We start from the raw sequence: 17,972 nt of genomic DNA, 5'->3' as shown, positions 1-17,972 counted from the left end.
CGCTACTTGGTTCTCCTCCTTATAAGTCATAGACAACCTAATAATAGCTCGAGTTCAAGTCTTCATTGCCAGTATCATTATCTCAAGACAGTCGAGTGACTCTAGGAAGGAAATGTTGTGATTAAAGGAGGGTGGGAGATTAAGTTTGGAAGACCCGTCAATGACGAAGTCATTAAGGAAAAACACATGCAGGGATTCACACGGTATGGGATCTTTTCAAAGACACTACCTGCGTTGAGGTGTAGGAGGCAACCCAAAAACCAGTCTTCAGTGTCTCACGTACATGGCACTGTCGATAGTGATCCATCCATCCGTCCTCGGCAGCTCCCTTGTTGACACTAGAGACCGACAGGCTACGTGACTGGAACGTGTTGCACCCGCCACTCCAGTCCCAGTAGAACACCACACAGTAAACTTGAAGGGCAGCAAGACTTTGCCCGCCGCGCGGGATTAGCCGAGTGGTCTAAGGCGCTGCAGTCATGGACTGTGCGGCTGATCCCGGCGGAGGTTCGAGTCCTCCCTCGGGCATGAGTGTGTGTGTTTCTCCTTAGGATAATTTAGGTTAAATAGTGTGTAAGCTTAGGGACTGATGACCTTAGCAGTTAAGTCCCATAGGATTTCACACACATTTGAACATTTTTTGAGACTTTGCCATCATATATTTAGTAGTCTCGTAGATTTATATTAGATCACTATTTGCGATGCACAATCCGATTATTGATCATTATTGGGTGATACTGGATAGGACCACGTACTAATGATTTCTGCAATACACCATGGCTGGTAGTTACTTAGGGCTGAGCACTGACAGAAAAGGTGAAGTGTCCATGCACTCCTTAGAAGCCGCTATCGGCTAAAGAGGGGCTGGAAAGAGACGTCATGTTCTGCAGGGGCGGACATTTACTGCCCTGAGGGAGTGCAGCGCCTGGAGTTGGCGGTTTACGATGCTAGAGGCGGCAGGACCCCAGCAATGCGGACACATAGGGCGGGAGGTTGTTCTCTGGTGATTCGGATTAGCGTACCTGGAGAAAGAGCGTTGGTGATCGAAGAAGGTGAAAGGACATCCTTTTAGTGCGAAGGCATGTGCAGGGTCACCAACGATGATGGCGAGTTGATTCTCAGAAGTATTCTCATGGGAAGTGTAGTGGCAAATTTCCTCACAAAAAACAGAGACCCGTTTCTGATCCGCGGAGTGCTAAGTATGCATAAAGGCAAATGAAACTTTCCAGAAAATCTTCGGAAAGGAGTATGAGCTTTAGTTGATTGGCAGGCAGATTCATGATCCATGTAGTAGGAGGCAATGTTTCTGTAATGGCCGCTGCAATTTGTCACCTGAGAAGAAACACAGACACCGCATGTCCAGGAGGGAGCAGAGTGTAATGTGAGCAAGGACTTCCCTTCGGGGATTGATAGAGAGCACTTCTCTGCCGAGAAAGAACACAGACAGTTCCCTCTGGGAATCGAGCTAGGGACTTCGCTGGCGAGAGCCACAGTGGAGAATCTGGTGGTGAGATTTTGAGAAGCAGATTTTAAAAAGTGCTGCTTTGACACAGGGACCGCGACAAGTCGTTCCTCTGTGACAAAATTGTTGTTCTCATTACTAGAGTGATGATTCTTTAGCTCTCTGCGGATTCTAACAAGTACTGAAGTGCATCTATACGGGAGAATACTTGAGCTGAATTTCTGTTCCTGGCTAGTGAGCAAACAGAAATCTTGACTCGTGTTCTGTCTTGTACTGACGTAATTTCGGCCCTACGAGTTTGTGGAATATATTTTGTCCGTGGAGTAGGCAGAGAATTGCAGGTACACCAAGTACGTCATCTGCACAGCGACATCACCCCAGCGCGCAGATCATTGGTGCAGTACAACTGCTGTCCGTACTTCAGTAGGTGATATGCGCACTCTGGTTCGGAGGATACGGAAACACTCATATTAAGCGTGTTGAGTTCTATTTTCTCGTCCACTGGGCGTTTTCTCGAAGTGGCAGACAGGGTGAAGGTCTGCTGTTTCTCACTGCTGAGCAGTATCAGCCAATTGTGTTTTTCTAATAATAAAGGGGAAGGGGGGGCGGTCGAAAGAAAATCAAACGCATGTTGCGCCAATCTATATTGCGTACTTCATATTTATTCAATCTTTCGCACTCTACATGTTTTTTGAGAATAAATATTGTACGGTATCCACGTTGCGATTCATTCTTGGTAGTATCCTGATAGGAATCATTGGTTTGATGTGATAAACTAAATTAAAAGTACAACACGATACTTCGTTTTATGGAAAACCTTAAGTATTGGTTGTCAATGGCTGTGTCATCTTAATTATTTGTAGACGTAAGAATTCCAGTGCGGAGACAACATTAGACAATCATACCTGCACGCAAAACGAGGATAATGGAATGTAGTTGAATTAAGTCGGGTGGTATTGAGGGAATTAGATTAGGAAATGAGACACTTCAAGTAGTAAAGGAGTTTTGCTATTTGGGGAGCAAAATAACTGATGATGGTCAAAGTAGAGAGGTTATAAAATGTAGACTGGCAATGGGAAGGAAAGCGTTTCTGAAGAAGAGAAATTTGTTAACATCGAGTATAGATTTAAGTGTGAGGAGGTCGTTTCTGAAAGTATTTGTATGGAGTGTAGCCATGTACGGAAGTGAAACATGGACGATAAGTAGTTTGGACAAGAAGAAAATAGAAGCTTTCGAAATGTGGTGCTACAGAAGAATGCTGAAGATTAGATGGGTGGATCACATAACTAATGAGGAGGTATTGAATAGAATTGGGGAGAAGAGGAGTTTGTGGCACAACTTGACTAGAAGAAGGGATCGGCCGGTAGGACATGTTCTGAGGCATCAAGGGATCACCAATTTAGTATTAGAGGGCAGCGCGGAGGGTACAAATCGTAGAGGGAGACCAAGAGATGAATACACTAAACAGATTCAGAAGGATGTAGGTTGCAGCAGGTACTAGGAGATGAAGGGGCTTGCACAGGATAGAGGTGCGTGGAGAGCTGCATCAAAGCATTATCCCGACTGAAGGCCTTGACAACAACATCCACGTTGTGATCCCTTCTTGATAGCATCCTGATAGGAATCATTGGATTGATGTGCTAAACCAAAGTGAAGTAGAACTACAACAGGATACTTCGTTTTATGGAAAACCCTAAGTATTGGTTGTCAATGGCTGTGTCATCTTAATGATTTGTAGACGTAAGAATTGCACTGCGGAGACAACATTAGGCAATAATACCTGTACGCGCTATATGTCGGAAGCCCCATGGGGATTTACGAAGTAATTTACACATTGAGCTATAGAAATGATCCACAAGAACGAAGAAGGCGATGGCAGACGATCCGTTCCGCGAGCACACAGCAGGTACTGTCTGAGTGGGACGGAGTGTTCGGTGTGGAGGGGGCGAGGCAGTGGCGCCTGACGCAGGTGCAGCCGCTCGGCAGGAAGCACGGCCGAGGCCCAGCCCAAGCCACAGAGGCAGGCCGCCTCCAGGAAGCACGGTGGCCGCCGCCCGCTGGACCGCGACCCACGACGCGCATCACTCGCCGCCGCCCGCCAGGCGCCACGCCGTGAAAACGCACCCAACACCTCTCCTGCCGCCCTGGCCGCCAGACGTGCTTCCGCAACGTGCTTTCCGGAGGCATGCCCCACTTTACGCAGTTTCCGATAAATACTTTTGTTTGATTGTGTGGGACTAAAATTATATAAAGAAAATGGCTCTGACCTAGAACTTAGAACTACTTAAACCTAACTAACCTAAGGACATCACACACATCCATGCCCGAGGCAGGATTCGAACCTGCGACCGTAGAGGTCGCGCGGTTCCGGATTGAAGCCACTACAACCGCTCGGCCACCCAGGCCGGCCCACTAAAATTATAATTGACTACTGTATTTTGTGACACGTAACGTGTATCCACAGGACATGTGGCCTGTAATTGAAGAAGTGTCATGATGATCTCTCCATTGGCAAAACATTCCGGAATAATCCCCCATTCGGATCTCCGGGAGGGGACTGCCAAGAGGGAGGTTACCATGAGAAAAAGATTGAAAAATCTACGAAAGGATAACGTTCTACGAGTCGCGGCGTGGAATGTCAGAAGCTTGAACGTAGTAGGGAAACTAGAAAATCTGAAAAGGCAAATGCAAAGGCTCAATCTAGATATAGTAGGGGTCAGTGAAGTGAAGTGGAAGGAAGACGAGGATTTCTGGTCAGATGAGTATCGGGTAATATCAACAGCAGCAGAAAATGGTATAACATGTGTAGGATTCGTTATGAATAGGAAGGTAGGGCAGAGGGTGTGTTACTGTGAACAGTTCAGTGACCGGGTTGTTCTAATCAGAATCGGCAGCAGACCAACACCGACAACGATAGTTCATTTCTACACGCCGACGTCGCAAGCTGAAGATGAACAGATAGAGAAAGTGTATGAGGATATTGAAAGGGTAATGCAGTATGTAAAGGGGGACGAAAATCTAATAGTCATGGGCGACTGGAATGCAGTTGTAGGGGAAGGAGTAGAAGAAAAGGTTACAGGAGAATATGGGCTTGGGACAAGGAATGAAAGAGGAGAAAGACTAATTGAGTTCTGTAACAAGTTTCAGCTAGTAATAGCGAATACCCTGTTCAAGAATCACAAGAGGAGGAGGTATACTTGGAAAAGGCCGGGAGATATGGGAAGATTTCAATTAGATTACATCATGGTCAGACAGAGATTCCGAAATCAGATACTGGATTGTAAGGCGTACCCAGGAGCAGATATAGACTCAGATCACAAAATAGTAGTGTCGAAGAGTAGGCTGAAGTTCAAGACATTAGTCAGGAAGAATCAATACGCAAAGAAGTGGGATACGGAAGTACTAAGGAATGACGAGATACGTTTTAAGTTCTCTAACGCTATAGATACAGCAATAAGGATAGCGCAGTAGGCAGTACAGTTGAAGCGGAATGGACATCTCTAAAAAGGGCCATCACAGAAGTTGGGAAGGAAAACATAGGTACAAAGAAGGTAGCTGCGAAGAAACCATGGGTAACAGAAGAAATACTTCAGTTGATTGATGAAAGGAGGAAGTACAAACATGTTCCGGGAAAATCAGGAATACAGAAATACAAGTCGCTGAGGAATGAAATAAATAGGAAGTGCAGGGAAGCTAAGACGAAATGGCTGCAGGAAACATGTGAAGACATCGAAAAAGATATGATTGTCGGAAGAACAGACGCAGCATACAGGAAAGTCAAAACAACCTTTGGTGACATTAAGAGCAACGGTGGTAACATTAAGAGTGCAACGGGAATTCCACTGTTAAATGCAGAGGAGAGAGCAGATAGGTGGAAAGAATACATTGAAAGCCTCTATGAGGGTGAAGATTTGTCTGATGTGATAGAAGAAGAAACAGGAGTCGATTTAGAAGAGATAGGGGATCCAGTATTAGAATCGGAATTTAAAAGAGCTTTGGAGGACTTACGGTCAAATAAGGCAGAAGGGATAGATAACATTCCATCAGAATTTCTAAAATCATTGGGGGAAGTGGCAACAAAACGACTATTCACGTTGGTGTGTAGAATATATGAGTCTGGCGACATACCATCTGACTTTCGGAAAAGCATCATCCACACAATTCCGAAGACGGCAAGAGCTGACAAGTGCGAAAATTATCGCACAATCAGTTTAACAGCTCATGCATCGAAGCTGCTTACATGAATAATATACAGAAGAATGGAAAAGAAAATTGAGAATGCGCTAGGTGACGATCAGTTTGGCTTTAGGAAAAGTAAAAGGACGAGAGAGGCAATTCTAACGTTACGGCTAATAATGGAAGCAAGGCTAAATAAAAATCAAGACACTTTCATAGGATTTGTCGACCTGGAAAAAGCGTTCGACAATATAAAATAGTGCAAGCTGTTCGAGATTCTGAAAAAAGTAGGGGTAAGCTATAGGGGGAGACGGGTCATATACAATATGTACAACAACCAAGAGGGAATAATAAGAGTGGACGATCAAGAACGAAGTGCTCGTATTAAGAAGGGTGTAAGACAAGGCTGTAGCCTTTCGCCCCTTCTCTTCAATCTGTACGTCGAGGAAGCAATGATGGAAATAGAAGAAATGTTCAGGAGTGGAATTAAAATACAAGGTGAAAGGATATCAATGATACGATTCGCTGATGACATTGCTATCCTGAGTGAAAGTGAAGAAGAATTAAATGATCTGCTGAACGGAATGAACAGTCTAATGAGTACACAGTATGGTTTGAGAGTAAATCGGAGAAAGACGAAGGTAATGAGAAGTAGTAGAAATGAGAAGAGCGAGGAACTTAACATCAGGATTGATGGTCACGAAGTCAATGAAGTTAAGGAATTCTGCTACCTAGGCAGTAAAATAACCAATGACGGACGGAGCAAGGAGGACATCAAAAGCAGTCTCGCTATGGCAAAAAAGGCATTTCTGGCCAAGAGAAGTCTACTAACATCAAATACCGGCCTTAATTTGAGGAAGAAATTTCTGAGGATGTACGTCTGGAATACAGCATTGTATGGTAGTGAAACATGGACTGTGAGAAAACCGGAACAGAAGAGAATCGAAGCATTTGAGATGTGGTGCTATAGACGAATGTTGAAAATTAGGTGGAGTGATAAGGTAAGGAATGAGGAGGTTCTACGCAGAATCGGAGAGGAAAGGAATATGTGGAAAACACTGATAAGGAGAAGGGACAGGATGATAGGACATCTGCTAAGACATGAGGGAATGACTTCCATGGTACTAGAGGGAGCTGTAGAGGGCAAAAACTGTAGAGGAAGACAGAGATTGGAATACGTCAAGCAAATAATTGAGTACGTAGGTTGCAAGTGCTACTCTGAGATGAAGAGGTTAGCACAGGAAAGGAATTCGTGGCGGGCCGCATCAAACCAGTCAGTAGACTGATGACCAAATAAATAAATAAATAAATAAATAAATAAATTTTGTGACGTCACAGCATATACTCAAGTCCAAGACAGAAAAACTGGCTATTACGTATGCCGTACAACATTCCGTCCTGCACTGACGCGAAAAAAGTTGCAACACCAAGCAGGAGTTGCGCGACGTAAGCGAAAGTTGGTAGGCGTGTTTCTACATCTGCTACACGATGTCTATTCGAATATAGCGCCAGTCGCATAACGGTGGCTCTAGTCGCGTCACTATGAGGATGCAAATCAGGTTTGCTTTAAATAGACGCTCTAACAGTCATGAGCGCTAGTTAACTTCAAGGTTGGACGCGGTGAGCTCAAATTAATCAAGAATTCCTTTAAGGCGACAAACACGGCATTATCAACATCTCACTGAGTTTGCACGAGGTCATGTAATATGGCGGCCACACGCTGCATGTTCCTCCTGAGACATTGTAGAAAGATTTGGCAGGAATGCAGCCACTGTACATGAGTATACGGTCCCAAGAAGACCAGGCTGCGGGAGGCCACGTGTCACTACTGAGAAGGATTACCAACGTGTTCAGCGAATAGCTCTGACGCATCGTACTGCTTCTACAGCAGCAATCTGAGCAGCAGTTGGCACCATTGTGACACAACCAACTGTTACAAATCGGTTACTTCTAAAACTGCTCCGAGACAGATGCCCTGTAGTGTGCATTCCGTTAAACCCAAACCACCGTCATTTGCGAATTCAGTGGTGTGAAGCTAGAGCTGATTGAAGGGCAGGGTGGGAGTCTGTTGTGTTTTCCAATGAAAGCTGGTTCTGACTCGGTGTAAGTGAGTAGGACCAGCTGAGAGCCTACAACCAACCTGTCTGCGTGCTAGATACACTCGACCAACACCTGCAGTTATGGTGTCCGCGAGCTCGTGGTCGTGCGGTAGCGTTCTCGATTCCCACGCCCGGGTTCCCGGGTTCGATTCCCGGCGGGGTCAGGGATTTTCTCTGCCTCGTGATGACTGGGTGTTGTGTGATGTCCTTAGGTTAGTTAGGTTTCAGTAGTTCTAAGTTCTAGGGGACTGATGACCATAGATGATAAGTCCCATGGTGCTCAGAGCCATTGTTTTTTTTTTTTTTTTTTTTGCAGTTATGGTCTGGAGTCCGATTTCATATAACAGCAGGAGCACTTACGTGATTATAGCGCGCACTCCGATTGCAAATTTGTACTTTGTGCTGCCATTCATGAACAGCGTTCCAGGGGCTGTTTTCCAACAGGATAACGGCCGCACATATACCACTGTTGTGACCCAACATGCTCTATAGAGTGTAGACACGTTACCTTGGCCTGCTCTATCACTTGAGCTGTTTCCAATCTGTCAGCTTGAACTCTGCTGGGGACACCATCAATATGGTGTCGGACAGTCTGTGGACGAACGGTAGACCATTCTTCCCCCAAGACCCAAAATCTGGGGCGGTAGTGATTTTCGACGATAGGGTCTGAATCTAAGTCCAATTTCTATCTCATCCCAAAGGTGATCCACTGGGTTCAGGGCGGGATTCAGGGCAGACTAGTCGATTTTAGGAATGTTATTGTCCAAAGTCCATTACCTCAGAGATGCTGCTTTATGGCAGGTAAAACAGTCATAGTCTCTGAACTGTTCCTCACCTGTACGAGTGCTCAATGATCTAAATGTGTTCATATCCTTTCGCACTTAACGTTTTGTTAAGTGCAATGAGGCCACCACGCCGTAACCCTAAGGCACAGCTCCAAACCGAAACACCAAATGCTCCATACAACACTGTTGGTGCTACACATGACTGCAGGTAATGGCTTCCAGACATTCGGCAAATCCAAACCCTCCCATCGGAGTCCCACAGGATGTAGAATGATTAATCACTCCAAATCACTCGTTTCCAGCATCTACCATGCCGCGGCGTTGATCTTTATACCATCCCAAGAGTTGCGTGGCACTGACTACAGAAATGTGTGGCTCATGAGGAGCTGCTCGATCACTGTGCACCATTATTTTTAACTCACTGCAGCCATGGACTGTGCGGCTGGTCCCGGCGGAGGTTCGAGTCCTCCCTCGGGCATGGGTGTGTGTGTTTGTCCTTAGGATAATTTAGGTTAAGTAGTGTGTAAGCTTAGGCACTGATGACCTTAGCAGTTAAGTCCCAATAGATTTCACACACATTCACTAGGCACAGTCAAAAATGGTTCAAATGGCTCTGAGCACTATGAGACCTAACTTCTGAGGTCATCAGTCCCCTAGAACTTACAACTACTTAAAGCTAACCAACCTAAGGACATCACACACACCCATGCCCGAGGCAGGATTCGAACTTGCGACCGTAGCGGTCGCGCGGTTCCAGACTGAAGCGCCTAGAACCGCTCGGCCACATTTGCCGGCACTAGGCACAGTCATTGTGCTGGCTGGATTGCTGGTAGTGCTTTGGAAGTTACGAGAGATTCCTTCCGCTGATTTCATGCGATTTTGTACAACTACCCTCCACAGCGCCCGACGGCCGCTGTCTGTCAGTACATGATGTCTGCCTGGACTTGGTTTAGCTATGCGTATTCTTTCTTTCGTGGGTATCGACGGCATCTTCGTCGCCGGCACCTGACGAGAGCGGCGCTTCCGTTCACAGGTATGCGAGAAACGAGACTTTCAAACCTCCCGCTAACGCGCCGCCGGAGCAAGTTCACATTTCCATCGCTCACTGACTCTAACGGATGACGCCACGCATACACGCCACCAGAGTACGCTAAATTCTCATGATTTCAGTCCTTGCGATTCTGACTGGCAGGGCAGCTTTTTAAGCAGTCGCCCTCAGAGCTTCAGTGTTCGTGATAGATTTATTACTCAGGTGACGTCCAAGTCACGGCCGAATTCACTGAGCTCTCCTAAGCTGTTGGAGCTTTTCTGCTGACAACACAATACTAACAACCTCCTTTTATACTGACGGGTCCGCCTCTCCTGACATCCAGTGATCAATTCTGCATTGCACAGAGGCGTCCGGATACTTTTGATCAGATACTGTAGGTGCAGGAGAAGTAATTCATAATCAGGAACGTGTGATTCTATGTACTGCTATTAAATTTATGACGGAAGAAGCAAATGAAGAATCAAAATCTCATTTAAAATGTGCTTGATAGGGTTACAGGAATCGTTAGTTGTTAAAAACGTTTAATAAAAAGAATAAAGGAAATGGTGAACGTATCTGCAAGTACCGAGTGCTTATAATTAAAATGCACCTACTCACAAAGTCCAGTGTGGCCTGCAATTATCGTACGACAGTGAAACTTGCTATACATTATAATGCGTTAATGAGAAACTAACTTACGCTGAAAAAAATCTGCTCCAATTTTGACCATTAGGCGCAAATCTGGCGCTATGAATGCAAGAAATACGAGGGTTGGAACTTAAATAGTGGTAACTATTTATTCACAACCGATACAATAGAGTCACATGTTTGCACCTGTTACTGTCCTTCAAAGTAGTCACCAGCGTTGTGTAGAACCCGTTGCCAGCGATGTGGAAGGCGTAGTGTACCGTTAGCAGAGGCTGTTCTGTTGATGGTGCGAATGGAGCGGTCTACTGCCTGTCGAATCTCTGGAACAGTTCTGAAACGAATCCCACGAAGTGGTTCCTTCATCTTGGGAATCAAATAAAAGCCACAATGACAAGTCCGGGGAGTATTGTGATGGTACAGTACTTCCCAGACTCATCGACCGAACAGAGCAGCCCCAGCTTGCGCTGTATGTACCCGCGCATTGTCTTGCAAAATGATGGGTGGATTACGCAGAAAGTGTCGCCGCTTCTTTCGCAAAGCTAGTCGCAGGTGATGCTCAAAAACGAACAGTAATACTGTGTATTGACGGTCTGCCGTGGAGGAACGTAATGCGTTAGGATAACACCATCACAGCCGTACACGAGAATCACCATAACTTTAGACCGCTCCATTCGCACCATCAACAGATCAGGCTCTGCTAACGGTATACTACGCCTTCCACATCGCTGGCAACGGGTTCTACACAACGCCGGTGACTACATTGAAGGACAGTAACAGGTGCAAACAAGTCTTTTGTATCGTTTGTGAATAAATAGTTTCCACTATTGAAGTTCCAACCCTCGTACGTTTAGAAACGTTTCCACATGTAATGGATTACGAATGTGACGTGGGCAGAAACCGCAAAACAAATGAGAACGGCATAATGTTGATTTTATTATTTACCGCCACTTACACAATTTCTCTAACATGAACACCTGAGTGGTATAGAGCCAGATTTCCATCTAGTGACCAAAATTGGAACTAATTATTTTTCCCAGCACATTATGGCTTTAGCATATCTGTCAAGTTTTGGTGACATACGACAAATATAGGCCACAATGGACCTCCATGAGTACCTCCACCTAAATTATAACCACCTGCTACTTCCCAAGGCTTCATTACTTACGAAAGACGCGGATAAAGGAGAAGAAAATTTTATTTTCAGATAATACTGCCCAACAGCTTGTCGATGGACTGACTCATAATTCCCATGCGAACCCTCTTCTGTGTATTACGTTTTCAATATCGAAGTGACATTTCCTGGTACGCTACAGTTTCTTTTTTTCTTTTTGGTTTATGTGATTTCCCTCTGACAGCAATAGGTTGGACTTGTTCTGCCTTAGTTGAACCTTTTTGATGCAACTATTTCTCTTTCCGTGTTATAGTGGGCAAATATGGCCTTTGAACGTCTAAAATTGTCGAATAATTGGTTATACTGACTTAAACTCTTAATATGATCATATGCAGACTCGTTAGCCGCAGCCTGTGAGTTAGGTGCGACGCGTGTTCGTGCATCGGCTGCATCTGTCCTGCGGCGCCGTGGCCGTTCACGTCGGAACCCTCAGCAGTACCGGCGTTCCCTCCTCTACCGTGCCGTCTGCGCAGATACGAATCACCTTACTTTGTGCGCACTCTGTTAACGAAATTAGTAATTTCTTAATTATTTGAATGTAGAATTGCTGATTGCTGGTCATCACCGTCTACTAAAGCAAAGACAAATTGAAAACTGGTCGCACGTCATCTTACATTTATTCATAACATGGACTACAGAATCTATCTTGTTGGAACGTAGCAATCAGCCATCATGCTTCTATTACAAACAACTAGCTATTTTCCCAGTGAAAGGCGAGATTTAGAAAGCGTGGTGACACGATTATACAGGTTGAGCCACGAGGTGTTCCCCCGGTTGCTGTAGATTATTCCTGAGGTTATTTGGAACAAAAAATGTAAATACAGAGTTCCGAAGCATGCTACGGTGTACGAATCGCTACACTTGTGTTCACAGGACACACGATCAGTCTTAGGTAGACGAGTGCAGCGAGTGGTACGTTTGCATAACACCCATGTTGTTGATACTGCAGTCCCTGTTTACTGTTATTGTCTCCTGTGTACAGTACACTTTGCGATGCCGTACAAGGTTTCATCATAGGAGTATGGAGAGATGGTGTACATTTTGGGTTTCTCTGATGGTAATGCGAAAGCCGTTGTTGCCGAATATCACCGTCGGTATCCTAATCGTAGGATTCCGAGTGCCAAAACATTTAGTGGAACATATCGAACACTGATAGAAACAGGTACTCTTCCCAGTATTCGTATTCACTCCAAAAGACATCGTGACGTTCAAGAAGAGGAAAACATTCTTAATTCAGTTGAGTGCAGTCCTCGTTCAAGTACAAGACGCCTAGCTACCCGACTGAACGTTTCGCAGTGTAAGGTCTGTAGGATTCTTCATGTGAATGGACTGTATCCTTTCATGTGCAGAAAGTTCACTATTTTGTGCCAACCGTTTGCACTTTTGTAACTGGTTAAATGGAAATCGGCAGCTCTATCGCTTCATAATGTTCAGTGATGAGGCAAAATTTACAAGAGATGGCATCAACAACATGCATAACATGCATGTCTGAGCGGACGAAAACCCCAATGCCACTGTAGTATCTCAGTTTCAACGCAGATTCATTGTCAATGTCTGGTGTGGTGTTGTGTGTGACTAGTCACTGAGGCCGTTTATTCTCCCCGGAAATTTAAATGGTCAGGTGCACTTTTTACGAGAAGACTTACCACAGCTTCTTGAAGATGTACGTCCAACATGACGGGGCTCTTGCACACTTCCACCATGTGGTAACAGCTTATCTTAATCAGCAATTCCCACATCGATGGATAGATCGCGGGGGCCCTATCAATTGGCCTGCCAGATTCCCAGATTTAACAGCCTTAGATTGCTGCATCTGGGGGTGCATGAAAGACACATCGTGTTAAGGTGGAAACACGAGAAGAACTGATACAACGCATATCGATGGCACAACGTCAATAAGGAACGAGCATGTGAAATTACGAAATGCTGCTCGAGCGGTTCACTCCCGTGCTTATATTTGCCTTCAAATGCAGGGAGGAGGTTTTGATCACTTTCTTTAAATCAACTCTGAATGCAAGCGACTGCTACAAAATTGTTTAAATTAATCATTGCGTGCATTTTTGATATTGAAATCCTATAATAAAAGTTTTTTCTGCCATTTTCCTGAGTTTTTCAATCACTGTAGCTTCTTAATTATGGGTCTGATCCCATTATTTTATTTACATTTTTTGTTCCAAATAACCTAAGGAATACCCATCAGAAACAGGGGGAAAACCTCGTGACTCACCCTGTATAGAAATGGGACAATTTCTGCCTCAGAAAACTATTTATTTTTCCACTGCACACCTTTCAGTGGAAAATTACTCTATTTGAGTATTTCGTGAGTTTTTGCAGGAACAGGCTTAGTCACGAATCAGATTATACATGAAGACCCATAATGATTGGGTTCAGTTTGCAGAATGGGTGATACACAAGCTGGAGGAAACTTTGTTCACCTATCGCGTACTGTTTAAGGCTGAAGTTTTGTGAACGGAGAGGTAAATAAACAGAATTACAGACAGTGGTCAGAAGTCAGCCTTCACTGGATGGATCCGTCGAAGGAAGATGGCACATGAAAGTGATGGTTAGTTGTGGTATATGAGGTTCTAGTATCGTTGGGCTCCTGTTCATGAAAGGTACACTAACAGCAGCCCGTAATATGGAGTTGTCAGACTAAGATGCGGTGCCGCCACTGCTGTCTGAAGGTGGGACATTTCCAGCTTCCTCTCAGCACGGTGGTGCCCCACGGCAGATAGCTATCTGAGCATATCTGAACATCAGTTTCTTCAGAGATACACAGGTCGTGGCAGTCCGGTGGAATGGCCGCCAGGTTCCTCGGACACAAATCCATAAGATTTCTGTCTGTAGGGAGATTTGACGCAAACTGTCTATCTGCTGAATTTCAGAAAGCTTACAAACCTCCGGGAACGGATTGCTGATGCTTCTGCTCGAATTCCTGTAGAAGTGTTGGATTAAGTCCATGAGGAACAGGTGAAGCAGATAACATCAACGTCACAAACACGTCATCCTGTAGCCTTTAGGTGTAGTCACCGGCGTTTGCCTTGTTGTGTACAAAATGCGACATAATTCGAGAATAAACAATGCTATGCGCAAATGACAAGCACCGATGTTCCTCTGGTTTAATTCTCTATCCGTCTGATATGTGACACTACCCTTTTCCATTTACAGGTTGCATCCAAGATGGCGCCTTTCAAAATGGTTGTCATGCTATCCACATAGCCTCCCATGAGATACTACTTGATATTTATGTTTGCTTATCCACGTTTTTGTTTCAAGAGGGTAACTCCACACCTATGAACCACCCTGCATCTCTCGCTGCGCTGTAACTGAACAGTAGTGACATGCACGTGCAGGTAAGAAGGAACACGTATGGGACTGCATACTGCCAGTGTCCATTGTGCTCGAAACTTTACGACGTCCTAATTCCGGCACTTCGAGCAGACGTCACGGTGGAGGCGTACAGCAGAGCCAGGGTATAGCTTCACTGGGTGCCCCCAGAGATACCGACAGTGGAGCGCTTCTGCTGGACTAACCGTTGTGGCGACGCGCCCGCACAATTTATTTCGGAATATTTTGGTATAAAGAAAAATGATCTCTTGTGACTCATTCGCCTTAAATGTTAGCCAAAACTACTTACGAAGGTTAACTGTAACGAGAATCATATGACAATTGTGCCTGCCGTCTATCGTAAATATTATGGCAGTTATTTATCGTACCCAATAACGAATCTTTTATACTTTACTGTAAGTCATGTCTGGGATCTACGATACAAACAGCACAAGCAAAGTGAAGCTACTAAAATGTAACAGATAATTTCTCATGTGGAATTATCATGTCCTCTAATTGCCGCTCTCCAAAATTCAGGAATATATTTTCTATTCCTACTGTACATGCAACAGAAGAGGGGGAAGCTACTCTGTCAATGGACCTTCAACTTCTAAACCAGTATTATACGAAATGGAGGCTCTGCCCAAATCCAAATAAAACTGAGGTAAGCGTATTCCACCTCAACAATCATGAGGCAAGACGAGAGTTACAAGTAACATTCTGCAATGAGCGATTGACGCACAACAGCCATCCAAAATATCTAGAAATCACTCTTGACCAGTCACTAACCTATAAAAAACACACAGAAATAACCAGTCAAAAGATAAATAAATCGAAATAACATATTAAGAAAGCTGACTGGAACCTCCTGGGGAGCTCAAGCTAACACCCTACGCGCCGCAGCACAAGCACTTGTTTACTCGGCGGCAGAATACTGCGCCCCAGTCTGGTACAAGAGCACACACACGAAGAAAATACACTCCTGGAAATGGAAAAAAGAACACATTGACACCGGTGTGTCAGACCCACCATACTTGCTCCGGACACTGCGAGAGGGCTGTACAAGCAATGATTACACGCACGGCACAGCGGACACACCATGAACCGCGGTGTTGGCCGCCGAATGGTGCTAGCTGCGCAGCATTTGTGCACCGCCGCCGTCAGTGTCAGCCAGTTTGCCGTGGCATACGGGGCTCCATCGCAGTCTTTAACACTGGTAGCATGCCGCGACAGCGTGGACGTGAACCGTATGTACAGTTGACGGACTTTGAGCGAGGGCGTATAGTGGGCATGCGGGAGGCCGGGTGGACGTACCGCCGAATTGCTCAACACGTGGGGCGTGAGGTCTCCACAGTACATCGATGTTGTCGCTAGTGGTCGGCGGAAGGAGCACGTGCCCGTCGACCTGGGACCGGACTGCAGCGACGCACGTGTGCACGCCAAGACCGTAGGATCCTACGCAGTGCCGTAGGGGACCGCACCGCCACTTCCCAGCAAATTAGGGACACTGTTGCTCCTGGGGTATCGGCGAGGACCATTCGCAACCGTCTCCATGAAGCTGGGCTACGGTCCCGCACACCGTTAGGCCGTCTTCCGCTCACTCCGCAACATCGTGCAGCCCGCCTCCAGTGGTGTCGCGACAGGCGTGAATGGAGGACGAATGGAGACGTGTCGTCTTCAGCGATGAGAGTCGCTTCTGCCTTGGTGCCAATGATGGTCGTATGCGTGTTTGGCGCCGTGCAGGTGAGCGCCACAATCAGGACTGCATACGACCGATGCACACAAGGCCAACACCCGGCATCATGGTGTGGGGAGCGATCTCCTACACTGGCCGTACACCACTGGTGATCGTCGAGGGGACACTGAATGGTGCACGGTACATCCAAACCGTCATCGAACCCATCGTTCTACCATTCCTAGACCGGCAAGGGAAGTTGCTGTTCCAACAGGACAATGCACGTCCGCATGTATCCCGTGCCACCCAACGTGCTCTAGAAGGTGTAAGTCAACTACTCTGGCCAGCAAGATCTCCGGATCTGTCCCCCATTGAGCATGTTTGTGACTGGATGAAGCGTCGTCTCACGCGGTCTGCACGTCCAGCACGAACGCTGGTCCAACCGAGGCGCCAGGTGGAAATGGCATGGCAAGCCGTTCCACAGGACTACATCCAGCATCTCTACGATCGTCTCCATGGGAGAATAGCAGCCTGCATTGCTGCGAAAGGTGGATATACACTGTACTAGTGCCGACATTGTGCATGCTCTGTTGCCTGTGTCTATGTGCCTGTGGTTCTGTCAGTGTGATCATGTGATGTATCTGACCCCAGGAATGTGTCAATAAAGTTTCCCCTTCCTGGGACAATGAATTCACGGTGTTCTTATTTCAATTTCCAGGAGTGTAGATATCCAGCTTAATACCACCATGAGGATTGTCTCAGGAACTCTGCGATCAACTCCACTTCCCTGGCTTAATGCCCTTTGCAATATAGCTCCTCCCTCCCTCAGAAGACAACAAGCAGCTATCCGAGAATGGAAGAAAATTAATGACCCCTCTGTCTCTGAAGGTATACCTATCCGAAAAATATTGGACCATCTATCAACTACCCTCCTAAAATCCAGGAAACCTATATGGGAAGACGAAGTCCTCAAATTCCCAGAAAGGTACGGCGTAGCAAGGGAATGGAGGCAATACTGGTCGCCGAAGAATCACCATCCTCTCATCACTGATTTTGATCCTTCGATACCGGTGGAAGGAATGCAAATGCCCAGATGAACTTGGTGCAGACTTAATCGTGTGAGGACTAACCACAGCAGGTGTAAAGCCATTCTCCACAAATGGAAACTCATTGATGACCCATGATACGACTGTGGTGCAGAAGAACAAACAATCCATCACCTGATCTTCGAATGCTTTGCGAGGAATGGTTCAAATGGCTCTGAGCACTATGGGACCTAACAGCTGTGGTCATCAGTCCCCTAGAACTTAGAACTACTTAAACCTAACTAACCTAAGGACATCACACACATCCATGCCCGAGGCAGGATTCGAAACTGCGACCGTAGCAGTCGCGCGGTTCCGGACTGCGCGCCTAGAACCGCGAGACCACCGCGGCCGGCGCTCTGCGAGGAGGTTTGAAGGAGAATGGAGGGATATCATGAATGCTACTCCACGTGCTGTTCAGTGGGTGACCTGCTTAGATGTGGACTTGTAATAGCTGCAGTGGCTGTCTCCCTAATCTTTCGCATATTGTTGTTTGCAGTCAATCATTTAATAA

The 17,972-nt window shown here is 45.9% G+C and overlaps 1 protein-coding gene across 1 annotated transcript in view; it reads right to left on the bottom strand.

Annotated features, from left to right (window-relative positions):
- Positions 1 to 17,972, bottom strand: part of LOC124788470 (peroxisomal leader peptide-processing protease-like) — a 1,192,842-nt gene that overhangs the window by 240,500 nt on the left and 934,370 nt on the right. The window lies entirely within an intron of this gene.

This window comes from Schistocerca piceifrons, chromosome 3, assembly GCF_021461385.2.
Source record: "Schistocerca piceifrons isolate TAMUIC-IGC-003096 chromosome 3, iqSchPice1.1, whole genome shotgun sequence".
Classification (NCBI taxonomy): domain Eukaryota; kingdom Metazoa; phylum Arthropoda; class Insecta; order Orthoptera; family Acrididae; genus Schistocerca; species Schistocerca piceifrons.
The sequence above is the reverse complement of the archived record's forward strand: the minus strand, read 5'-3'. Positions and strand labels throughout refer to the sequence as shown.